The following is a 27,968-nucleotide window of genomic DNA, read 5'->3' as shown; positions in this document are numbered from 1 at the left end:
TTTCATATTTCACTGTCTCGACCAGTCCTGAGAAGTTGGGGCTTGCAAAATGCATATTCAGCGGATTCAGTCTTGTCAATACCTAAATGACATGCGTATCATATTATGCCAACTGGATGCAAGACTTGTCGTACACTGAGTCAACGAGTTCAGTATTTCCATTGCTTAGTCGACATGTGTGTCATGTTACGCCAACCCAAAAGTAAAACACACTGTCACAGTCGTAAACCATGTAACAAAATGAAATGGTTTATAAAAACATGATGCAGTATTTCGTCAAGCTACACCCATAATATGATAAATAATTGTTATTAAATCGTCGACAACTCTGTCGGAAAACTTTTGATCATGACGTAAAACGCAGATAACTTTGAACATGGCAACTCATATGTGGCAGCAGTCAGCATATCTCGCAGTGTGCCATTGTGCACAACCTGAGCAGTGCATCAGTCAGCTCTGTCATTTAAAATATGCTGCTTGCTTGCCTTTTGCAACCCTCCATGAATGCTGTAATTTTTTTTCTGGAGAGCACCTTATTGTGTCTGCAAATTCATGTTGTATCATATCGAATTTCAAGCAATATCTTCTACATTTTCAAGGAGGTACAAGACCTACTCAAATATTTTTATTTATTTACTAGGGGCTGCTGAAAAGTAATAGCCCTGAATTTTTTACATGAAAATTCTTAAGGGTTTTTAAATAAAACAAATGTTGTCAACATTGTACACATTTGTGGATGTTACGAGTTGTATATCAGTAATAAACACCTTAGCTGATGAATGAACATGCAAATACAACATGGCTGTACAAATGTAGCGCACTGAGAAGACAGAGGTGCCACAAAGCTTCCCCCCCCCCTTTCGCTGCAGTGTGGAGCATGGCGGAGGGAAGCTTTCTCACTTGAACACAAAATCTTCGTGCCAGCGCAGTGGTTGAAGGCGGCATCCAGTATGAGAAGTGGGTGCCTAAGAAATCATGCCGACAGGGTCACGTGCATCTGACTGCTGTGCAGGAGCGCCACTTGAGCTCACATGGTGGTGTCAGTTGGCGAGGCAGCGGCGATTGCAGGCAGACCAGAGTTGTCGCCTGCGGGTGATAGGCTGTCGTGTGGAATTTTGCTACTCTGCACAGCTTGCACAGTCGAGCGAAAAGCGTGGACTCGAATTGTCGTCACTGATCTGTAGTAAGTGAAAGGGGGGAGCCATATCTCATGACCCACGCCAATAGGAAAGCGTGAGCTATGGTCTCTGCCACTATGTCGGCAAGAGGGATCGCCTCAACCCAATGGGTTCCGCAGTCGATCATAGACAATATGTATTTGTTCTCCTTGGAAGGGGGGAGAGGACCAATCAAGTCAATGTGCACGTGCCGAAGGCGACCCCTGGGGACGTCGAACTGTCCTAAAGGAGTCTGCACACGACTGTCCCCTTTACTACGTTGGCAAGTGACACCCGCGTGCGTCCAGGAGCGGTAATGATGCCGCACGCTGGGCCAGACGAAACGTTCAGTGACTAGTATTGTCGTTGCCCGCGTTCTGGGGTGGACCTGGTTGTGTAAAGCGTCGAAGATCCCACGTCGAAGAGCGAACGGCACCAATGGGCGGGGGAAGCCCGTAGAAGCGTCGTACAGGGTCAGGGTCGTCGACCCATGCAGGACAACAGGTCTGATAGCGAGCGAAGACTCGTTGTCTGAAGCCAATTGCTGTGTATCTGCACCTTCAGTCTGATGTCTGGTGCGGTTGTCTATGTTCAAGTGTGCAATATGAGATAGATAGTCACCTATAACATTTTCCGTACCACAGATGTAGCAAGCGTCTGAGGAATGTTGGCAAATACAGTCCATGTGCCAGAAGTGTCATGGTGGGAGGTCCTTCGCTGGGTTGCATATAGCGTCAACAAGAGGTTTGTGGTCCTAGTAGATAGTGAAAGGACGCCCCACCAGGTCGCACCAGAAGTGTTTGACTGGCTCATAGACCGCGAGAAGCTTGCGGTCGAAAGCCGACCACTTAGACTGACTCCTGGTTAGTTTTTTTGAAAAGAAACGGAGTGGCTGAATGGAGTCCATGGTGTGTTGTTGTTAAGACAGCGCCCGCAGTTGACTCGCTACCATTGGTCGTAATAGAAATACATCGGGGTCACCACTGTGGATATTTTGTGACGTAGATGGGTAATAACGCACTTTAACTGTCTAATGAACATTTATTTAAGGACAGTACAAGGCGAATACATCATGGCTGTACAAACATAGCGCTCTGAGAAGACATAGACAAAGTAAGTCAAAGATCCTCAGGTCCAAAGATATGGCGTTTACGCCAGAGGAGCCACACATTTATTGTTCATGTCTACATATTTATTTCTCAACATAGTCACCCTGTTGTAACGCTACATGCATGTATGAAAATAACACGGTCGCTTAGAGTTGGTAGCAGGTAAGGTGAATTTGCATGTGAAGCTGAGTGCTGGTAGACCCAGGTCCGCCAAAGTGCCATGGCGTGTCCAGAGGCAGCGATCGTTGCTAGCGAGCCAAGGTGCGGGTGCAAAGACTTGACAAGAAATGGGAAAAATATCAGTGCGGGTAATTTGGACGATGCGTTTATTGCATAAAAGAGCTGCTTGGCCTACAGCAATCGCCTAGTGTCATACAAACTGAAAGATGGCTTGTTACAGCTCTTTGATATTCGACAATAATTCAGCCAAATATTAAAGCAAATCTGAATACATATGTGACCTCAGAAAAATGAGGCACAACAATATTTTCAACACCTTCAAAATTACAGAAGATAATATTTCACTTCAAATAAACATTTTCACAGTGGACCTCTGAATTAACAAGTTTTAAATGGTTCATGCGATTTCAGCACACAATATCTCAGATAATGGCATTGCACTATAGCTATCATCACTGAAAGCTATGTATCTGTATCTATTTTGATTTTGATTTATTACATTTTTATGGCTTTTCATTATGCAAATGCTTGTCAGAAGATCCTAATCTCCACAATCATACAGCAAATGAATACAGAATGAATACCTCACATTTTGTCATGTTTATTTAATGAACAGTATACTATTTTCCCAGTAACTTTATTTAAATATTAATTACAATTTATATTAGAAATTCATGACAATCTATTATCATTTATCATGAGAACAATTGCACCACAATTACAACACCATGATTAGCTACACACAGAATTTTAACACTGCCAAAAGCACTCTCTAAGTCTACAAATGCTATAAACATAAGCTTTCTGTAACCTATCTTGTAAGGTAAGTCGTAGGGTCAGTATTGCCTCATGTGTCTTTACTGTTCTCCAGAATCCAAACTGATCATCTGTAAGGTCGACTTCTACCAGTTTTACCATTCTGCTGTAAAAAATTCATACTAGTATTTTGCAACCATGACTTATTAAACTGATAGTTCACTAGTATTCATACCTGTCAGCATCAGTTTTCTTTGGAATTGGAATATTCCTGTAGGCAATATCTATCTGTCTACTAGTTATACATACTTCTAAATCTTTACATTTGTCCTCTAGCCATTCCTGCTTAACCATTTTGCAATTCCTATTAATATCATTTTTTAGGCGTTTGTAGTGCCGTTTGCCTGCTTCATTTGCTGCATTTTTATATTTTCTCCTTTCATCAATTAATTTCAATACCTCCTATGTCACCGAAGGATTTCTGCTAGGCCTTGTCGTTTTACCTGTTTGATCCTCAGATGCCTTCATTATTTTGTCTCTCAAAGCTAGCCATTCGTCTTCCACTGGATTCCTCTCCCTTTTCTAGTCAGTCGTTCCCTAATGCTGCCTCTGAAACTCAGAAAGTACAGCCACGATTTTTATCTAATAGCCCCTATGAATCAAGACACAAAGGAATTACAATCACTGGCTGTGATTGGGCATTGATTTAAATCACTGGGAAAACTCGAAAATTTGTGGCAGGCAGGGATTCGAACTCAACTCTCCTGCTTAATAGGCAGATGCACTGGGACAAGAGGTACTCCAATAGTAGAGTGTGGATAAGTTGAGAATTTGGGTCTGACAGAAGGCGTGCTGGAGTAGTCCATGCAATAGCAATAACCACCTTGTCTGGATGGCACAGTGGTTAGCACATCTGCTTCGTAAGCAGTAGACCCAGGTTAAAATCCTGGTCAAGCACAATTTTTCGACTTTCCCCACTGATTTAAATCAGTTCACACTCAGGACCAATATCTATAATTCCTAAATGTCTTAATTTCTCTTGACTTAACTATAAACCTACCAGGCAGTACACCTGATTTGATAATGGTATATCAAACATTTGTGAAGATGATGTACTTTATATGTTTATGCTTTTTGTCCCAGGTGGAATATTTCCTAAATTAATGGGGTTAAAGAAAGATCATGATCAAACAATAGAAACCAAGGACATTGAGACAGTTAAAGACCAGCTGATAGTGCTCACCACGTCACAGCATGCCATGGCACTGTCACATCAGAGTTTATTCACACCATATGACATGTCATAAAGTTTATTAGTATCCAAAGCAAACTTCGTAATGTACATTGTTGACTGATTTTGTGTGGTAAAGTTCTCATAATTGAAACAACATATCAACACATTGACATTTAGTTGCTACAGAAAATATATACATACAAACCCATCACACAACGTTTATAAAGGAATAAATAGAGTCACTTTACCTTATCCATTATGTTTTGTTTTCTTGGATCAACTGATAACATCACAAACAACTGTATTTTTCTCCTTTATTAGACCTGACATTTTCACTTAAAATGCTGTTGAAAGAAAATTGCATCAACTTATGATCTTATTTATATACAGTGAGGATGTCATCTCTATTCGGTTATTTTAAAACCTAAATAATATTTCGCTTTCAGATCTGACCCCGCTTGTGGAAGAGCACTCAATGGAAAATAGATCCAAGTCGCCACGAAACATTTCCAATTTGCCATGAAAACAACGGAAAATAACAAAGAAGAAGCACGCTGAAAATAGATTAACTTCTGATGGAGTTACCAAGAAACCCTGATGTCACATGTCGTGACCTGGTGGTCCACTGACAGCCTGCGTGAATGCCATCATTTGAAATGCATTGTGGAATGTTTTGACATGATGTTACATGCCAGCCAGTATGATTAGGTCTCAAATCCATCAAATGTAACACATTGCACGCAAAGACTTTTGACCACTGATTGGTTAACTATCATCTTGGAGAATCAGTCATTAAATGATAATTTTGATTATTTACCATATAGCATTACCATTATCTTTAATTAATACTGTCCCCTCAGCTCTAAACACAACAGGTTAAGAACAAGGACGAATCAGAAAAGAAATTTAACTCGCTGGTGTACTCCTTACTTGAATAACTGAGGGATTCTGTGAAAAAGTTATTATGACAAATTTTATACTAACAGTGCCAAAAGATGCTTCTCACAAGCAGGCCTAAATAATTGCTTAAACAGTATTTAATGACAATCTATTATCATTTATCATGAGCACAATTGCACCACAATTACAACACCATGATTAGCTACACACAGAATTTTAACACTGCCAAAAGCACTCTCTAAGTCTACAAATGCTATAAACATAAGCTTTCTGTAACCTATCTTGTAAGGCAAGTCGTAGGGTCAGTATTGCCTCATGTGTCTTTACTGTTCTCCAGAATCCAAACTGATCATCTGTAAGGTCGACGTCTACCAGTTTTACCATTCTGCTGTAAAAAATTCATATTAGTATTTTGCAACCATGACTTATTAAACTGATAGTTCACTAGTATTCATACCTGTCAGCATCAGTTTTCTTTGGAATTGGAATATTCCCGTAGGCAATATCTATCTGTCTACTAGTGATACATACTTCTAAATCTTTACATTTGTCCTCTAGCCATTCCTGCTTAACCATTTTGCAATTCCTATTAATATCATTTTTTAGGCGTTTGTAGTGCCGTTTGCCTGCTTCATTTGCTGCATTTTTATATTTTCTCCTTTCATCAATTAATTTCAATACCTCCTATGTCACCGAAGGATTTCTGCTAGGCCTTGTCGTTTTACCTGTTTGATCCTCAGATGCCTTCATTATTTTGTCTCTCAAAGCTAGCCATTCGTCTTCCACTGGATTCCTCTCCCTTTTCTAGTCAGTCGTTCCCTAATGCTGCCTCTGAAACTCAGAAAGTACAGCCACGATTTTTATCTAATAGCCCCTATGAATCAAGACACAAAGGAATTACAATCACTGGCTGTGATTGGGCATTGATTTAAATCACTGGGAAAACTCGAAAATTTGTGGCAGGCAGGGATTCGAACTCAACTCTCCTGCTTAATAGGCAGATGCACTGGGACAAGAGGTACTCCAATAGTAGAGTGTGGATAAGTTGAGAATTTGGGTCTGACAGAAGGCGTGCTGGAGTAGTCCATGCAATAGCAATAACCACCTTGTCTGGATGGCACAGTGGTTAGCACATCTGCTTCGTAAGCAGTAGACCCAGGTTAAAATCCTGGTCAAGCACAATTTTTCGACTTTCCCCACTGATTTAAATCAGTTCACACTCAGGACCAATATCTATAATTCCTATATGTCTTAATTTCTCTTGACTTAACTATAAACCTACCAGGCAGTACACCTGATTTGATAATGGTATATCAAACATTTGTGAAGATGATGTACTTTATATGTTTATGCTTTTTGTCTCAGGTGGAATATTTCCTAAATTAATGGGGTTAAAAAAAGATCATGATCAAACAATAGAAACCAAGGACATTGAGACAGTTAAAGACCAGCTGATAGTGCTCACCACGTCACAGCATGCCATGGCACTGTCACATCAGAGTTTTTTCACACCATATGACATGTCATAAAGTTTATCAGTATCCAAAGCAAACTTCGTAATGTACATTGTTGACTGATTTTGTGTGGTAAAGTTCTCATAATTGAAACAACATATCAAAACATTGACATTTAGTTGCTACAGAAAATATATACATACAAACCCATCACACAACGTTTATAAAGGAATAAATAGAGTCACTTTACCTTATCCATTATGTTTTGTTTTCTTGGATCAACTGATAACATCACAAACAACTGTATTTTTCTCCTTTATTAGACCTGACATTTTCACTTAAAATGCTGTTGAAAGAAAATTGCATCAACTTATGATCTTATTTATATACAGTGAGGATGTCATCTCTATTCGGTTATTTTAAAACCTAAATAATATTTCGCTTTCAGATCTGACCCCGCTTGTGGAAGAGCACTCAATGGAAAATAGATCCAAGTCGCCACGAAACATTTCCAATTTGCCATGAAAACAACGGAAAATAACAAAGAAGAAGCACGGTGAAAATAGATTAACTTCTGATGGAGTTACCAAGAAACCCTGATGTCACATGTCGTGACCTGGTGGTCCACTGACAGCCTGCGTGAATGCCATCATTTGAAATGCATTGTGGAATGTTTTGACATGATGTTACATGCCAGCCAGTATGATTAGGTCTCAAATCCATCAAATGTAACACATTGCACGCAAAGACTTTTGACCACTGATTGGTGAACTACCATCTTGGAGAATCAGTCATTAAATGATAATTTTGATTATTTACCATATAGCATTTCCATTATCTTTAATTAATACTGTCCCCTCAGCTCTAAACACAACAGGTTAAGAACAAGGACGAATCAGAAAAGAAATTTAATTCGCTGGTGTACTCCTTACTTGAATAACTGAGGGATTCTGTGAAAATGTTATTATGACAAATCTTATACTAACAGTGCCAAAAGATGCTTCTCACAAGCAGGCCTAAATAATTGCTTAAACAGTATTTAATGACAATCTACTATCACTTATCATGAGCACAATTGCACCACAATTACAACACCATGATTAGCTACACACAGAATTTTAACACTGCCAAAAGCACTCTCTAAGTCTACAAATGCTATAAACATAAGCTTTCTGTAACCTATCTTGTAAGGTAAGTCGTAGGGTCAGCATTGCCTCGTGTGTCTTTACTATTCTCCAGAATCCAAACTGATCATCTGTAAGGTCGACTTCTACCAGTTTTACCATTCTGCTGTAAAAAATTCATATTAGTATTTTGCAACCATGACTTATTAAACTGATAGTTCACTAGTATTCATACCTGTCAGCATCAGTTTTCTTTGGAATTGGAATATTCCTGTAGGCAATATCTATCTGTCTACTAGTGATACATACTTCTAAATCTTTACATTTGTCCTCTAGCCATTCCTGCTTAACCATTTTGCAATTCCTATTAATATCATTTTTTAGGCGTTTGTAGTGCCGTTTGTCTGCTTCATTTGCTGCATTTTTATATTTTCTCCTTTCATCAATTAATTTCAATACCTCCTATGTCACCGAAGGATTTCTGCTAGGCCTTGTCGTTTTACCTGTTTGATCCTCAGATGCCTTCATTATTTTGTCTCTCAAAGCTAGCCATTCGTCTTCCACTGGATTCCTCTCCCTTTTCTAGTCAGTCGTTCCCTAATGCTGCCTCTGAAACTCAGAAAGTACAGCCACGATTTTTATCTAATAGCCCCTATGAATCAAGACACAAAGGAATTACAATCACTGGCTGTGATTGGGCATTGATTTAAATCACTGGGAAAACTCGAAAATTTGTGGCAGGCAGGGATTCGAACTCAACTCTCCTGCTTAATAGGCAGATGCACTGGGACAAGAGGTACTCCAATAGTAGAGTGTGGATAAGTTGAGAATTTGGGTCTGACAGAAGGCGTGCTGGAGTAGTCCATGCAATAGCAATAACCACCTTGTCTGGATGGCACAGTGGTTAGCACATCTGCTTCGTAAGCAGTAGACCCAGGTTAAAATCCTGGTCAAGCACAATTTTTCGACTTTCCCCACTGATTTAAATCAGTTCACACTCAGGACCAATATCTATAATTCCTATATGTCTTAATTTCTCTTGACTTAACTATAAACCTACCAGGCAGTACACCTGATTTGATAATGGTATATCAAACATTTGTGAAGATGATGTACTTTATATGTTTATGCTTTTTGTCCCAGGTGGAATATTTCCTAAATTAATGGGAATAAAAAAAGATCATGATCAAACAATAGAAACCAAGGACATTGAGACAGTTAAAGACCAGCTGATAGTGCTCATCACGTCACAGCATGCCATGGCACTGTCACATCAGAGTTTATTCACACCATATGACATGTCATAAAGTTTATTAGTATCCAAAGCAAACTTCGTAATGTACATTGTTGACTGATTTTGTGTGGTAAAGTTCTCATAATTGAAACAACATATCAAAACATTGACATTTAGTTGCTACAGAAAATATATACATACAAACCCATCACACAACGTTTATAAAGGAATAAATAGAGTCACTTTACCTTATCCATTATGTTTTGTTTTCTTGGATCAACTGATAACATCACAAACAACTGTATTTTTCTCCTTTATTAGACCTGACATTTTCACTTAAAATGCTGTTGAAAGAAAATTGCATCAACTTATGATCTTATTTATATACAGTGAGGATGTCATCTCTATTCGGTTATTTTAAAACCTAAATAATATTTCGCTTTCAGATCTGACCCCGCTTGTGGAAGAGCACTCAATGGAAAATAGATCCAAGTCGCCACGAAACATTTCCAATTTGCCATGAAAACAACGGAAAATAACAAAGAAGAAGCACAGTGAAAATAGATTAACTTCTGATGGAGTTACCAAGAAACCCTGATGTCACATGTCGTGACCTGGTGGTCCACTGACAGCCTGCGTGAATGCCATCATTTGAAATGCATTGTGGAATGTTTTGACACGATGTTACATGCCAGCCAGTATGATTAGGTCTCAAATCCATCAAATGTAACACATTGCACGCAAAGACTTTTGACCACTGATTGGTGAACTATCATCTTGGAGAATCAGTCATTAAATGATAATTTTGATTATTTACCATATAGCATTACCATTATCTTTAATTAATACTGTCCCCTCAGCTCTAAACACAACAGGTTAAGAACAAGGACGAATCAGAAAAGAAATTTAACTCGCTGGTGTACTCCTTACTTGAATAACTGAGGGATTCTGTGAAAAAGTTATTATGACAAATTTTATACTAACAGTGCCAAAAGATGCTTCTCACAAGCAGGCCTAAATAATTGCTTAAACAGTATTTTATGACAATCTATTATCATTTATCATGAGCACAATTGCACCACAATTACAACACCATGATTAACTACACACAGAATTTTAACACTGCCAAAAGCACTCTCTAAGTCTACAAATGCTATAAACATAAGCTTTCTGTAACCTATCTTGTAAGGTAAGTCGTAGGGTCAGTATTGCCTCGTGTGTCTTTACTATTCTCCAGAATCCAAACTGATCATCTGTAAGGTCGACTTCTATCAGTTTTACCATTCTGCTGTAAAAAATTCATATTAGTATTTTGCAACCATGACTTATTAAACTGATAGTTCACTAGTATTCATACCTGTCAGCATCAGTTTTCTTTGGAATTGGAATATTCCTGTAGGCAATATCTATCTGTCTACTAGTGATACATACTTCTAAATCTTTACATTTGTCCTCTAGCCATTCCTGCTTAACCATTTTGCAATTCCTATTAATATCATTTTTTAGGCGTTTGTAGTGCCGTTTGCCTGCTTCATTTGCTGCATTTTTATATTTTCTCCTTTCATCAATTAATTTCAATACCTCCTATGTCACCGAAGGATTTCTGCTAGGCCTTGTCGTTTTACCTGTTTGATCCTCAGATGCCTTCATTATTTTGTCTCTCAAAGCTAGCCATTCGTCTTCCACTGGATTCCTCTCCCTTTTCTAGTCAGTCGTTCCCTAATGCTGCCTCTGAAACTCAGAAAGTACAGCCACGATTTTTATCTAATAGCCCCTATGAATCAAGACACAAAGGAATTACAATCACTGGCTGTGATTGGGCATTGATTTAAATCACTGGGAAAACTCGAAAATTTGTGGCAGGCAGGGATTCGAACTCAACTCTCCTGCTTAATAGGCAGATGCACTGGGACAAGAGGTACTCCAATAGTAGAGTGTGGATAAGTTGAGAATTTGGGTCTGACAGAAGGCGTGCTGGAGTAGTCCATGCAATAGCAATAACCACCTTGTCTGGATGGCACAGTGGTTAGCACATCTGCTTCGTAAGCAGTAGACCCAGGTTAAAATCCTGGTCAAGCACAATTTTTCGACTTTCCCCACTGATTTAAATCAGTTCACACTCAGGACCAATATCTATAATTCCTATATGTCTTAATTTCTCTTGACTTAACTATAAACCTACCAGGCAGTACACCTGATTTGATAATGGTATATCAAACATTTGTGAAGATGATGTACTTTATATGTTTATGCTTTTTGTCTCAGGTGGAATATTTCCTAAATTAATGGGGTTAAAAAAAGATCATGATCAAACAATAGAAACCAAGGACATTGAGACAGTTAAAGACCAGCTGATAGTGCTCACCACGTCACAGCATGCCATGGCACTGTCACATCAGAGTTTATTCACACCATATGACATGTCATAAAGTTTATCAGTATCCAAAGCAAACTTCGTAATGTACATTGTTGACTGATTTTGTGTGGTAAAGTTCTCATAATTGAAACAACATATCAAAACATTGACATTTAGTTGCTACAGAAAATATATACATACAAACCCATCACACAACGTTTATAAAGGAATAAATAGAGTCACTTTACCTTATCCATTATGTTTTGTTTTCTTGGCTCAACTGATAACATCACAAACAACTGTATTTTTCTCCTTTATTAGACCTGACATTTTCACTTAAAATGCTGTTGAAAGAAAATTGCATCAACTTATGATCTTATTTATATACAGTGAGGATGTCATCTCTATTTGGTTATTTTAAAACCTAAATAATATTTCGCTTTCAGATCTGACCCCGCTTGTGGAAGAGCACTCAATGGAAAATAGATCCAAGTCGCCACGAAACATTTCCAATTTGCCATGAAAACAACGGAAAATAACAAAGAAGAAGTACAGTGAAAATAGATTAACTTCTGATGGAGTTACGAAGAAACCCTGATGTCACATGTCGTGACCTGGTGGTCCACTGACAGCCTGCGTGAATGCCATCATTTGAAATGCATTGTGGAATGTTTTGACATGATGTTACATGCCAGCCAGTATGATTAGGTCTCAAATCCATCAAATGTAACACATTGCACGCAAAGACTTTTGACCACTGATTGGTTAACTATCATCTTGGAGAATCAGTCATTAAATGATAATTTTGATTATTTACCATATAGCATTACCATTATCTTTAATTAATACTGTCCCCTCAGCTCTAAACACAACAGGTTAAGAACAAGGACGAATCAGAAAAGAAATTTAACTCGCTGGTGTACTCCTTACTTGAATAACTGAGGGATTCTGTGAAAAAGTTATTATGACAAATTTTATACTAACAGTGCCAAAAGATGCTTCTCACAAGCAGGCCTAAATAATTGCTTAAACAGTATTTAATGACAATCTATTATCATTTATCATGAGCACAATTGCACCACAATTACAACACCATGATTAGCTACACACAGAATTTTAACACTGCCAAAAGCACTCTCTAAGTCTACAAATGCTATAAACATAAGCTTTCTGTAACCTATCTTGTAAGGCAAGTCGTAGGGTCAGTATTGCCTCATGTGTCTTTACTGTTCTCCAGAATCCAAACTGATCATCTGTAAGGTCGACGTCTACCAGTTTTACCATTCTGCTGTAAAAAATTCATATTAGTATTTTGCAACCATGACTTATTAAACTGATAGTTCACTAGTATTCATACCTGTCAGCATCAGTTTTCTTTGGAATTGGAATATTCCCGTAGGCAATATCTATCTGTCTACTAGTGATACATACTTCTAAATCTTTACATTTGTCCTCTAGCCATTCCTGCTTAACCATTTTGCAATTCCTATTAATATCATTTTTTAGGCGTTTGTAGTGCCGTTTGCCTGCTTCATTTGCTGCATTTTTATATTTTCTCCTTTCATCAATTAATTTCAATACCTCCTATGTCACCGAAGGATTTCTGCTAGGCCTTGTCGTTTTACCTGTTTGATCCTCAGATGCCTTCATTATTTTGTCTCTCAAAGCTAGCCATTCGTCTTCCACTGGATTCCTCTCCCTTTTCTAGTCAGTCGTTCCCTAATGCTGCCTCTGAAACTCAGAAAGTACAGCCACGATTTTTATCTAATAGCCCCTATGAATCAAGACACAAAGGAATTACAATCACTGGCTGTGATTGGGCATTGATTTAAATCACTGGGAAAACTCGAAAATTTGTGGCAGGCAGGGATTCGAACTCAACTCTCCTGCTTAATAGGCAGATGCACTGGGACAAGAGGTACTCCAATAGTAGAGTGTGGATAAGTTGAGAATTTGGGTCTGACAGAAGGCGTGCTGGAGTAGTCCATGCAATAGCAATAACCACCTTGTCTGGATGGCACAGTGGTTAGCACATCTGCTTCGTAAGCAGTAGACCCAGGTTAAAATCCTGGTCAAGCACAATTTTTCGACTTTCCCCACTGATTTAAATCAGTTCACACTCAGGACCAATATCTATAATTCCTATATGTCTTAATTTCTCTTGACTTAACTATAAACCTACCAGGCAGTACACCTGATTTGATAATGGTATATCAAACATTTGTGAAGATGATGTACTTTATATGTTTATGCTTTTTGTCCCAGGTGGAATATTTCCTAAATTAATGGGAATAAAAAAAGATCATGATCAAACAATAGAAACCAAGGACATTGAGACAGTTAAAGACCAGCTGATAGTGCTCACCACGTCACAGCATGCCATGGCACTGTCACATCAGAGTTTATTCACACCATATGACATGTCATAAAGTTTATCAGTATCCAAAGCAAACTTCGTAATGTACATTGTTGACTGATTTTGTGTGGTAAAGTTCTCATAATTGAAACAACATATCAAAACATTGACATTTAGTTGCTACAGAAAATATATACATACAAACCCATCACACAACGTTTATAAAGGAATAAATAGAGTCACTTTACCTTATCCATTATGTTTTGTTTTCTTGGATCAACTGATAACATCACAAACAACTGTATTTTTCTCCTTTATTAGACCTGACATTTTCACTTAAAATGCTGTTGAAAGAAAATTGCATCAACTTATGATCTTATTTATATACAGTGAGGATGTCATCTCTATTTGGTTATTTTAAAACCTAAATAATATTTCGCTTTCAGATCTGACCCCGCTTGTGGAAGAGCACTCAATGGAAAATAGATCCAAGTCGCCACGAAACATTTCCAATTTGCCATGAAAACAACGGAAAATAACAAAGAAGAAGTACAGTGAAAATAGATTAACTTCTGATGGAGTTACCAAGAAACCCTGATGTCACATGTCGTGACCTGGTGGTCCACTGACAGCCTGCGTGAATGCCATCATTTGAAATGCATTGTGGAATGTTTTGACATGATGTTACATGCCAGCCAGTATGATTAGGTCTCAAATCCATCAAATGTAACACATTGCACGCAAAGACTTTTGACCACTGATTGGTGAACTATCATCTTGGAGAATCAGTCATTAAATGATAATTTTGATTATTTACCATATAGCATTACCATTATCTTTAATTAATACTGTCCCCTCAGCTCTAAACACAATAGGTTAAGAACAAGGACGAATCAGAAAAGAAATTTAACTCGCTGGTGTACTCCTTACTTGAATAACTGAGGGATTCTGTGAAAAAGTTATTATGACAAATTTTATACTAACAGTGCCAAAAGATGCTTCTCACAAGCAGGCCTAAATAATTGCTTAAACAGTATTTTATGACAATCTATTATCATTTATCATGAGCACAATTGCACCACAATTACAACACCATGATTAACTACACACAGAATTTTAACACTGCCAAAAGCACTCTCTAAGTCTACAAATGCTATAAACATAAGCTTTCTGTAACCTATCTTGTAAGGTAAGTCGTAGGGTCAGTATTGCCTCGTGTGTCTTTACTATTCTCCAGAATCCAAACTGATCATCTGTAAGGTCGACTTCTACCAGTTTTACCATTCTGCTGTAAAAAATTCATATTAGTATTTTGCAACCATGACTTATTAAACTGATAGTTCACTAGTATTCATACCTGTCAGCATCAGTTTTCTTTGGAATTGGAATATTCCTGTAGGCAATATCTATCTGTCTACTAGTGATACATACTTCTAAATCTTTACATTTGTCCTCTAGCCATTCCTGCTTAACCATTTTGCAATTCCTATTAATATCATTTTTTAGGCGTTTGTAGTGCCGTTTGCCTGCTTCATTTGCTGCATTTTTATATTTTCTCCTTTCATCAATTAATTTCAATACCTCCTATGTCACCGAAGGATTTCTGCTAGGCCTTGTCGTTTTACCTGTTTGATCCTCAGATGCCTTCATTATTTTGTCTCTCAAAGCTAGCCATTCGTCTTCCACTGGATTCCTCTCCCTTTTCTAGTCAGTCGTTCCCTAATGCTGCCTCTGAAACTCAGAAAGTACAGCCACGATTTTTATCTAATAGCCCCTATGAATCAAGACACAAAGGAATTACAATCACTGGCTGTGATTGGGCATTGATTTAAATCACTGGGAAAACTCGAAAATTTGTGGCAGGCAGGGATTCGAACTCAACTCTCCTGCTTAATAGGCAGATGCACTGGGACAAGAGGTACTCCAATAGTAGAGTGTGGATAAGTTGAGAATTTGGGTCTGACAGAAGGCGTGCTGGAGTAGTCCATGCAATAGCAATAACCACCTTGTCTGGATGGCACAGTGGTTAGCACATCTGCTTCGTAAGCAGTAGACCCAGGTTAAAATCCTGGTCAAGCACAATTTTTCGACTTTCCCCACTGATTTAAATCAGTTCACACTCAGGACCAATATCTATAATTCCTATATGTCTTAATTTCTCTTGACTTAACTATAAACCTACCAGGCAGTACACCTGATTTGATAATGGTATATCAAACATTTGTGAAGATGATGTACTTTATATGTTTATGCTTTTTGTCCCAGGTGGAATATTTCCTAAATTAATGGGAATAAAAAAAGATCATGATCAAACAATAGAAACCAAGGACATTGAGACAGTTAAAGACCAGCTGATAGTGCTCACCACGTCACAGCATGCCATGGCACTGTCACATCAGAGTTTATTCACACCATATGACATGTCATAAAGTTTATCAGTATCCAAAGCAAACTTCGTAATGTACATTGTTGACTGATTTTGTGTGGTAAAGTTCTCATAATTGAAACAACATATCAAAACATTGACATTTAGTTGCTACAGAAAATATATACATACAAACCCATCACACAACGTTTATAAAGGAATAAATAGAGTCACTTCACCTTATCCATTATGTTTTGTTTTCTTGGATCAACTGATAACATCACAAACAACTGTATTTTTCTCCTTTATTAGACCTGACATTTTCACTTAAAATGCTGTTGAAAGAAAATTGCATCAACTTATGATCTTATTTATATACAGTGAGGATGTCATCTCTATTTGGTTATTTTAAAACCTAAATAATATTTCGCTTTCAGATCTGACCCCGCTTGTGGAAGAGCACTCAATGGAAAATAGATCCAAGTCGCCACGAAACATTTCCAATTTGCCATGAAAACAACGGAAAATATTAAAGAAGAAGCACAGTGAAAATAGATTAACTTCTGATGGAGTTACGAAGAAACCCTGATGTCACATGTCGTGACCTGGTGGTCCACTGACAGCCTGCGTGAATGCCATCATTTGAAATGCATTGTGGAATGTTTTGACATGATGTTACATGCCAGCCAGTATGATTAGGTCTCAAATCCATCAAATGTAACACATTGCACGCAAAGACTTTTGACCACTGATTGGTGAACTATCATCTTGGAGAATCAGTCATTAAATGATAATTTTGATTATTTACCATATAGCATTACCATTATCTTTAATTAATACTGTCCCCTCAGCTCTAAACACAACAGGTTAAGAACAAGGACGAATCAGAAAAGAAATTTAACTCGCTGGTGTACTCCTTACTTGAATAACTGAGGGATTCTGTGAAAAAGTTATTATGACAAATTTTATACTAACAGTGCCAAAAGATGCTTCTCACAAGCAGGCCTAAATAATTGCTTAAACAGTATTTTATGACAATCTATTATCATTTATCATGAGCACAATTGCACCACAATTACAACACCATGATTAACTACACACAGAATTTTAACACTGCCAAAAGCACTCTCTAAGTCTACAAATGCTATAAACATAAGCTTTCTGTAACCTATCTTGTAAGGTAAGTCGTAGGGTCAGTATTGCCTCGTGTGTCTTTACTATTCTCCAGAATCCAAACTGATCATCTGTAAGGTCGACTTCTACCAGTTTTACCATTCTGCTGTAAAAAATTCATATTAGTATTTTGCAACCATGACTTATTAAACTGATAGTTCACTAGTATTCATGCCTGTCAGCATCAGTTTTCTTTGGAATTGGAATATTCCTGTAGGCAATATCTATCTGTCTACTAGTGATACATACTTCTAAATCTCTACATTTGTCCTCTAGCCATTCCTGCTTAACCATTTTGCAATTCCTATTAATATCATTTTTAGGCGTTTGTAGTGCCGTTTGCCTGCTTCATTTGCTGCATTTTTATATTTTCTCCTTTCATCAATTAATTTCAATACCTCCTATGTCACCGAAGGATTTCTGCTAGGCCTTGTCGTTTTACCTGTTTGATCCTCAGATGCCTTCATTATTTTGTCTCTCAAAGCTAGCCATTCGTCTTCCACTGGATTCCTCTCCCTTTTCTAGTCAGTCGTTCCCTAATGCTGCCTCTGAAACTCAGAAAGTACAGCCACGATTTTTATCTAATAGCCCCTATGAATCAAGACACAAAGGAATTACAATCACTGGCTGTGATTGGGCATTGATTTAAATCACTGGGAAAACTCGAAAATTTGTGGCAGGCAGGGATTCGAACTCAACTCTCCTGCTTAATAGGCAGATGCACTGGGACAAGAGGTACTCCAATAGTAGAGTGTGGATAAGTTGAGAATTTGGGTCTGACAGAAGGCGTGCTGGAGTAGTCCATGCAATAGCAATAACCACCTTGTCTGGATGGCACAGTGGTTAGCACATCTGCTTCGTAAGCAGTAGACCCAGGTTAAAATCCTGGTCAAGCACAATTTTTCGACTTTCCCCACTGATTTAAATCAGTTCACACTCAGGACCAATATCTATAATTCCTATATGTCTTAATTTCTCTTGACTTAACTATAAACCTACCAGGCAGTACACCTGATTTGATAATGGTATATCAAACATTTGTGAAGATGATGTACTTTATATGTTTATGCTTTTTGTCCCAGGTGGAATATTTCCTAAATTAATGGGAATAAAAAAAGATCATGATCAAACAATAGAAACCAAGGACATTGAGACAGTTAAAGACCAGCTGATAGTGCTCACCACGTCACAGCATGCCATGGCACTGTCACATCAGAGTTTATTCACACCATATGACATGTCATAAAGTTTATTAGTATCCAAAGCAAACTTCGTAATGTACATTGTTGACTGATTTTGTGTGGTAAAGTTCTCATAATTGAAACAACATATCAAAACATTGACATTTAGTTGCTACAGAAAATATATACATACAAACCCATCACACAACGTTTATAAAGGAATAAATAGAGTCACTTTACCTTATCCATTATGTTTTGTTTTCTTGGATCAACTGATAACATCACAAACAACTGTGTTTTTCTCCTTTATTAGACCTGACATTTTCACTTAGAATGCTGTTGAAAGAAAATTGCATCAACTTATGATCTTATTTATATACAGTGAGGATGTCATCTCTATTCGGTTATTTTAAAACCTAAATAATATTTCGCTTTCAGATCTGACCCCGCTTGTGGAAGAGCACTCAATGGAAAATAGATCCAAGTCGCCACGAAACATTTCCAATTTGCCATGAAAACAACGGAAAATAACAAAGAAGAAGCACGGTGAAAATAGATTAACTTCTGATGGAGTTACGAAGAAACCCTGATGTCACATGTCGTGACCTGGTGGTCCACTGACAGCCTGCGTGAATGCCATCATTTGAAATGCATTGTGGAATGTTTTGACATGATGTTACATGCCAGCCAGTATGATTAGGTCTCAAATCCATCAAATGTAACACATTGCACGCAAAGACTTTTGACCACTGATTGGTGAACTATCATCTTGGAGAATCAGTCATTAAATGATAATTTTGATTATTTACCATATAGCATTACCATTATCTTTAATTAATACTGTCCCCTCAGCTCTAAACACAACAGGTTAAGAACAAGGACGAATCAGAAAAGAAATTTAATTCGCTGGTGTACTCCTTACTTGAATAACTGAGGGATTCTGTGAAAAAGTTATTATGACAAATTTTATACTAACAGTGCCAAAAGATGCTTCTCACAAGAAGGCCTAAATAATTGCTTTAACAGTATTTTATGACAATCTATTATCATTTATCATGAGCACAATTGCACCACAATTACAACACCATGATTAACTACACACAGAATTTTAACACTGCCAAAAGCACTCTCTAAGTCTACAAATGCTATAAACATAAGCTTTCTGTAACCTATCTTGTAAGGTAAGTCGTAGGGTCAATATTGCCTCGTGTGTCGTTACTATTCTCCAGAATCCAAATTGATCATCTGTAAGGTCGACTTCTATCAGTTTTACCATTCTGCTGTAAAAAATTCATATTAGTATTTTGCAACCATGACTTATTAAACTGATAGTTCACTAGTATTCATACCTGTCAGCATCAGTTTTCTTTGGAATTGGAATATTCCTGTAGGCAATATCTATCTGTCTACTAGTGATACATACTTCTAAATCTTTACATTTGTCCTCTAGCCACTCCTGCTTAACCATTTTGCAATTCCTATTAATATCATTTTTTAGGCGTTTGTAGTGCCGTTTGCCTGCTTCATTTGCTGCATTTTTATATTTTCTCCTTTCATCAATTAATTTCAATACCTCCTATGTCACCGAAGGATTTCTGCTAGGCCTTGTCGTTTTACCTGTTTGATCCTCAGATGCCTTCATTATTTTGTCTCTCAAAGCTAGCCATTCGTCTTCCACTGGATTCCTCACCCTTTTCTAGTCAGTCGTTCCCTAATGCTGCCTCTGAAACTCAGAAAGTACAGCCACGATTTTTATCTAATAGCCCCTATGAATCAAGACACAAAGGAATTACAATCACTGGCTGTGATTGGGCATTGATTTAAATCACTGGGAAAACTCGAAAATTTGTGGCAGGCAGGGATTCGAACTCAACTCTCCTGCTTAATAGGCAGATGCACTGGGACAAGAGGTACTCCAATAGTAGAGTGTGGATAAGTTGAGAATTTGGGTCTGACAGAAGGCGTGCTGGAGTAGTCCATGCAATAGCAATAACCACCTTGTCTGGATGGCACAGTGGTTAGCACATCTGCTTCGTAAGCAGTAGACCCAGGTTAAAATCCTGGTCAAGCACAATTTTTCGACTTTCCCCACTGATTTAAATCAGTTCACACTCAGGACCAATATCTATAATTCCTATATGTCTTAATTTCTCTTGACTTAACTATAAACCTACCAGGCAGTACACCTGATTTGATAATGGTATATCAAACATTTGTGAAGATGATGTACTTTATATGTTTATGCTTTTTGTCTCAGGTGGAATATTTCCTACATTAATGGGGTTAAAAAAAGATCATGATCAAACAATAGAAACCAAGGACATTGAGACAGTTAAAGACCAGCTGATAGTGCTCACCACGTCACAGCATGCCATGGCACTGTCACATCAGAGTTTATTCACACCATATGACATGTCATAAAGTTTATCAGTATCCAAAGCAAACTTCGTAATGTACATTGTTGACTGATTTTGTGTGGTAAAGTTCTCATAATTGAAACAACATATCAAAACATTGACATTTAGTTGCTACAGAAAATATATACATACAAACCCATCACACAACGTTTATAAAGGAATAAATAGAGTCACTTTACCTTATCCATTATGTTTTGTTTTCTTGGATCAACTGATAACATCACAAACAACTGTATTTTTCTCCTTTATTAGACCTGACATTTTCACTTAAAATGCTGTTGAAAGAAAATTGCATCAACTTATGATCTTATTTATATACAGTGAGGATGTCATCTCTATTTGGTTATTTTAAAACCTAAATAATATTTCGCTTTCAGATCTGACCCCGCTTGTGGAAGAGCACTCAATGGAAAATAGATCCAAGTCGCCACGAAACATTTCCAATTTGCCATGAAAACAACGGAAAATAACAAAGAAGAAGTACAGTGAAAATAGATTAACTTCTGATGGAGTTACCAAGAAACCCTGATGTCACATGTCGTGACCTGGTGGTCCACTGACAGCCTGCGTGAATGCCATCATTTGAAATGCATTGTGGAATGTTTTGACATGATGTTACATGCCAGCCAGTATGATTAGGTCTCAAATCCATCAAATGTAACACACTGCACGCAAAGACTTTTGACCACTGATTGGTGAACTATCATCTTGGAGAATCAGTCATTAAATGATAATTTTGATTATTTACCATATAGCATTACCATTATCTTTAATTAATACTGTCCCCTCAGCTCTAAACACAATAGGTTAAGAACAAGGACGAATCAGAAAAGAAATTTAACTCGCTGGTGTACTCCTTACTTGAATAACTGAGGGATTCTGTGAAAAAGTTATTATGACAAATTTTATACTAACAGTGCCAAAAGATGCTTCTCACAAGCAGGCCTAAATAATTGCTTTAACAGTATTTTATGACAATCTATTATCATTTATCATGAGCACAATTGCACCACAATTACAACACCATGATTAACTACACACAGAATTTTAACACTGCCAAAAGCACTCTCTAAGTCTACAAATGCTATAAACATAAGCTTTCTGTAACCTATCTTGTAAGGTAAGTCGTAGGGTCAGTATTGCCTCGTGTGTCTTTACTATTCTCCAGAATCCAAACTGATCATCTGTAAGGTCGACTTCTACCAGTTTTACCATTCTGCTGTAAAAAATTCATATTAGTATTTTGCAACCATGACTTATTAAACTGATAGTTCACTAGTATTCATACCTGTCAGCATCAGTTTTCTTTGGAATTGGAATATTCCTGTAGGCAATATCTATCTGTCTACTAGTGATACATACTTCTAAATCTTTACATTTGTCCTCTAGCCATTCCTGCTTAACCATTTTGCAATTCCTATTAATATCATTTTTTAGGCGTTTGTAGTGCCGTTTGCCTGCTTCATTTGCTGCATTTTTATATTTTCTCCTTTCATCAATTAATTTCAATACCTCCTATGTCACCGAAGGATTTCTGCTAGGCCTTGTCGTTTTACCTGTTTGATCCTCAGATGCCTTCATTATTTTGTCTCTCAAAGCTAGCCATTCGTCTTCCACTGGATTCCTCTCCCTTTTCTAGTCAGTCGTTCCCTAATGCTGCCTCTGAAACTCAGAAAGTACAGCCACGATTTTTATCTAATAGCCCCTATGAATCAAGACACAAAGGAATTACAATCACTGGCTGTGATTGGGCATTGATTTAAATCACTGGGAAAACTCGAAAATTTGTGGCAGGCAGGGATTCGAACTCAACTCTCCTGCTTAATAGGCAGATGCACTGGGACAAGAGGTACTCCAATAGTAGAGTGTGGATAAGTTGAGAATTTGGGTCTGACAGAAGGCGTGCTGGAGTAGTCCATGCAATAGCAATAACCACCTTGTCTGGATGGCACAGTGGTTAGCACATCTGCTTCGTAAGCAGTAGACCCAGGTTAAAATCCTGGTCAAGCACAATTTTTCGACTTTCCCCACTGATTTAAATCAGTTCACACTCAGGACCAATATCTATAATTCCTATATGTCTTAATTTCTCTTGACTTAACTATAAACCTACCAGGCAGTACACCTGATTTGATAATGGTATATCAAACATTTGTGAAGATGATGTACTTTATATGTTTATGCTTTTTGTCTCAGGTGGAATATTTCCTAAATTAATGGGGTTAAAAAAAGATCATGATCAAACAATAGAAACCAAGGACATTGAGACAGTTAAAGACCAGCTGATAGTGCTCACCACGTCACAGCATGCCATGGCACTGTCACATCAGAGTTTATTCACACCATATGACATGTCATAAAGTTTATCAGTATCCAAAGCAAACTTCGTAATGTACATTGTTGACTGATTTTGTGTGGTAAAGTTCTCATAATTGAAACAACATATCAAAACATTGACATTTAGTTGCTACAGAAAATATATACATACAAACCCATCACACAATGTTTATAAAGGAATAAATAGAGTCACTTTACCTTATCCATTATGTTTTGTTTTCTTGGATCAACTGATAACATCACAAACAACTGTATTTTTCTCCTTTATTAGACCTGACATTTTCACTTAAAATGCTGTTGAAAGAAAATTGCATCAACTTATGATCTTATTTATATACAGTGAGGATGTCATCTCTATTTGGTTATTTTAAAACCTAAATAATATTTCGCTTTCAGATCTGACCCCGCTTGTGGAAGAGCACTCAATGGAAAATAGATCCAAGTCGCCACGAAACATTTCCAATTTGCCATGAAAACAACGGAAAATAACAAAGAAGAAGCACGCTGAAAATAGATTAACTTCTGATGGAGTTACCAAGAAACCCTGATGTCACATGTCGTGACCTGGTGGTCCACTGACAGCCTGCGTGAATGCCATCATTTGAAATGCATTGTGGAATGTTTTGACATGATGTTACATGCCAGCCAGTATGATTAGGTCTCAAATCCATCAAATGTAACACATTGCACGCAAAGACTTTTGACCACTGATTGGTGAACTATCATCTTGGAGAATCAGTCATTAAATGATAATTTTGATTATTTACCATATAGCATTACCATTATCTTTAATTAATACTGTCCCCTCAGCTCTAAACACAACAGGTTAAGAACAAGGACGAATCAGAAAAGAAATTTAACTCGCTGGTGTACTCCTTACTTGAATAACTGAGGGATTCTGTGAAAAAGTTATTATGACAAATTTTATACTAACAGTGCCAAAAGATGCTTCTCACAAGCAGGCCTAAATAATTGCTTAAACAGTATTTAATGACAATCTATTATCATTTATCATGAGCACAATTGCACCACAATTACAACACCATGATTAGCTACACACAGAATTTTAACACTGCCAAAAGCACTCTCTAAGTCTACAAATGCTATAAACATAAGCTTTCTGTAACCTATCTTGTAAGGTAAGTCGTAGGGTCAGTATTGCCTCGTGTGTCTTTACTATTCTCCAGAATCCAAACTGATCATCTGTAAGGTCGACTTCTACCAGTTTTATCATTCTGCTGTAAAAAATTCATATTAGTATTTTGCAACCATGACTTATTAAACTGATAGTTCACTAGTATTCATACCTGTCAGCATCAGTTTTCTTTGGAATTGGAATATTCCTGTAGGCAATATCTATCTGTCTACTAGTGATACATACTTCTAAATCTTTACATTTGTCCTCTAGCCATTCCTGCTTAACCATTTTGCAATTCCTATTAATATCATTTTTTAGGCGTTTGTAGTGCTGTTTGCCTGCTTCATTTGCTGCATTTTTATATTTTCTCCTTTCATCAATTAATTTCAATACCTCCTATGTCACCGAAGGATTTCTGCTAGGCCTTGTCGTTTTACCTGTTTGATCCTCAGATGCCTTCATTATTTTGTCTCTCAAAGCTAGCCATTCGTCTTCCACTGGATTCCTCTCCCTTTTCTAGTTAGTCGTTCCCTAATGCTGCCTCTGAAACTCAGAAAGTACAGCCACGATTTTTATCTAATAGCCCCTATGAATCAAGACACAAAGGAATTACAATCACTGGCTGTGATTGGGCATTGATTTAAATCACTGGGAAAACTCGAAAATTTGTGGCAGGCAGGGATTCGAACTCAACTCTCCTGCTTAATAGGCAGATGCACTGGGACAAGAGGTACTCCAATAGCAGAGTGTGGATAAGTTGAGAATTTGGGTCTGACAGAAGGCGTGCTGGAGTAGTCCATGCAATAGCAATAACCACCTTGTCTGGATGGCACAGTGGTTAGCACATCTGCTTCGTAAGCAGTAGACCCAGTTTAAAATCCTGGTCAAGCACAATTTTTCGACTTTCCCCACTGATTTAAATCAGTTCACACTCAGGACCAATATCTATAATTCCTATATGTCTTAATTTCTCTTGACTTAACTATAAACCTACCAGGCAGTACACCTGATTTGATAATGGTATATCAAACATTTGTGAAGATGATGTACTTTATATGTTTATGCTTTTTGTCCCAGGTGGAATATTTCCTAAATTAATGGGGTTAAAAAAGATCATGATCAAACAATAGAAACCAAGGACATTGAGACAGTTAAAGACCAGCTGATAGTGCTCACCACATCACAGCATGCCATGGCACTGTCACATCAGAGTTTATTCACACCATATGACATGTCATAAAGTTTATTAGTATCCAAAGCAAACTTCGTAATGTACATTGTTGACTGATTTTGTGTGGTAAAGTTCTCATAATTGAAACAACATATCAAAACATTGACATTTAGTTGCTACAGAAAATATATACATACAAACCCATCACACAACGTTTATAAAGGAATAAATAGAGTCACTTTACCTTATCCATTATGTTTTGTTTTCTTGGATCAACTGATAACATCACAAACAACTGTATTTTTCTCCTTTATTAGACCTGACATTTTCACTTAAAATGCTGTTGAAAGAAAATTGCATCAACTTATGATCTTATTTATATACAGTGAGGATGTCATCTCTATTCGGTTATTTTAAAACCTAAATAATATTTCGCTTTCAGATCTGACCCCGCTTGTGGAAGAGCACTCAATGGAAAATAGATCCAAGTCGCCACGAAACATTTCCAATTTGCCATGAAAACAACGGAAAATAACAAAGAAGAAGCACGGTGAAAATAGATTAACTTCTGATGGAGTTACCAAGAAACCCTGATGTCACATGTCGTGACCTGGTGGTCCACTGACAGCCTGCGTGAATGCCATCATTTGAAATGCATTGTGGAATGTTTTGACATGATGTTACATGCCAGCCAGTATGATTAGGTCTCAAATCCATCAAATGTAACACATTGCACGCAAAGACTTTTGACCACTGATTGGTGAACTATCATCTTGGAGAATCAGTCATTAAATGATAATTTTGATTATTTACCATATAGCATTACCATTATCTTTAATTAATACTGTCCCCTCAGCTCTAAACACAACAGGTTAAGAACAAGGACGAATCAGAAAAGAAATTTAACTCGCTGGTGTACTCCTTACTTGAATAACTGAGGGATTCTGTGAAAAAGTTATTATGACAAATTTTATACTAACAGTGCCAAAAGATGCTTCTCACAAGCAGGCCTAAATAATTGCTTAAACAGTATTTAATGACAATCTATTATCATTTATCATGAGCACAATTGCACCACAATTACAACACCATGATTAGCTACACACAGAATTTTAACACTGCCAAAAGCACTCTCTAAGTCTACAAATGCTATAAACATAAGCTTTCTGTAACCTATCTTGTAAGGTAAGTCGTAGGGTCAGTATTGCCTCGTGTGTCTTTACTATTCTCCAGAATCCAAACTGATCATCTGTAAGGTCGACTTCTACCAGTTTTACCATTCTGCTGTAAAAAATTCATATTAGTATTTTGCAACCATGACTTATTAAACTGATAGTTCACTAGTATTCATACCTGTCAGCATCAGTTTTCTTTGGAATTGGAATATTCCTATCTGTCTACTAGTGATACATACTTCTAAATCTTTACATTTGTCCTCTAGCCATTCCTGCTTAACCATTTTGCAATTCCTATTAATATCATTTTTAGGCGTTTGTAGTGCCGTTTGCCTGCTTCATTTGCTGCATTTTTATATTTTCTCCTTTCATCAATTAATTTCAATACCTCCTATGTCACCGAAGGATTTCTGCTAGGCCTTGTCGTTTTACCTGTTTGATCCTCAGATGCCTTCATTATTTTGTCTCTCAAAGCTAGCCATTCGTCTTCCACTGGATTCCTCTCCCTTTTCTAGTCAGTCGTTCCCTAATGCTGCCTCTGAAACTCAGAAAGTACAGCCACGATTTTTATCTAATAGCCCCTATGAATCAAGACACAAAGGAATTACAATCACTGGCTGTGATTGGGCATTGATTTAAATCACTGGGAAAACTCGAAAATTTGTGGCAGGCAGGGATTCGAACTCAACTCTCCTGCTTAATAGGCAGATGCACTGGGACAAGAGGTACTCCAATAGTAGAGTGTGGATAAGTTGAGAATTTGGGTCTGACAGAAGGCGTGCTGGAGTAGTCCATGCAATAGCAATAACCACCTTGTCTGGATGGCACAGTGGTTAGCACATCTGCTTCGTAAGCAGTAGACCCAGGTTAAAATCCTGGTCAAGCACAATTTTTCGACTTTCCCCACTGATTTAAATCAGTTCACACTCAGGACCAATATCTATAATTCCTATATGTCTTAATTTCTCTTGACTTAACTATAAACCTACCAGGCAGTACACCTGATTTGATAATGGTATATCAAACATTTGTGAAGATGATGTACTTTATATGTGTATGCTTTTTGTCCCAGGTGGCATATTTCCTAAATTAATGGGGTTAAAAAAAGATCATGATCAAACAATAGAAACCAAGGACATTGAGACAGTTAA

Source organism: Schistocerca piceifrons, chromosome X (genome assembly GCF_021461385.2).
Source record: "Schistocerca piceifrons isolate TAMUIC-IGC-003096 chromosome X, iqSchPice1.1, whole genome shotgun sequence".
Classification (NCBI taxonomy): Eukaryota; Metazoa; Arthropoda; class Insecta; order Orthoptera; family Acrididae; genus Schistocerca; species Schistocerca piceifrons.
This window is presented reverse-complemented; position numbering follows the sequence as displayed.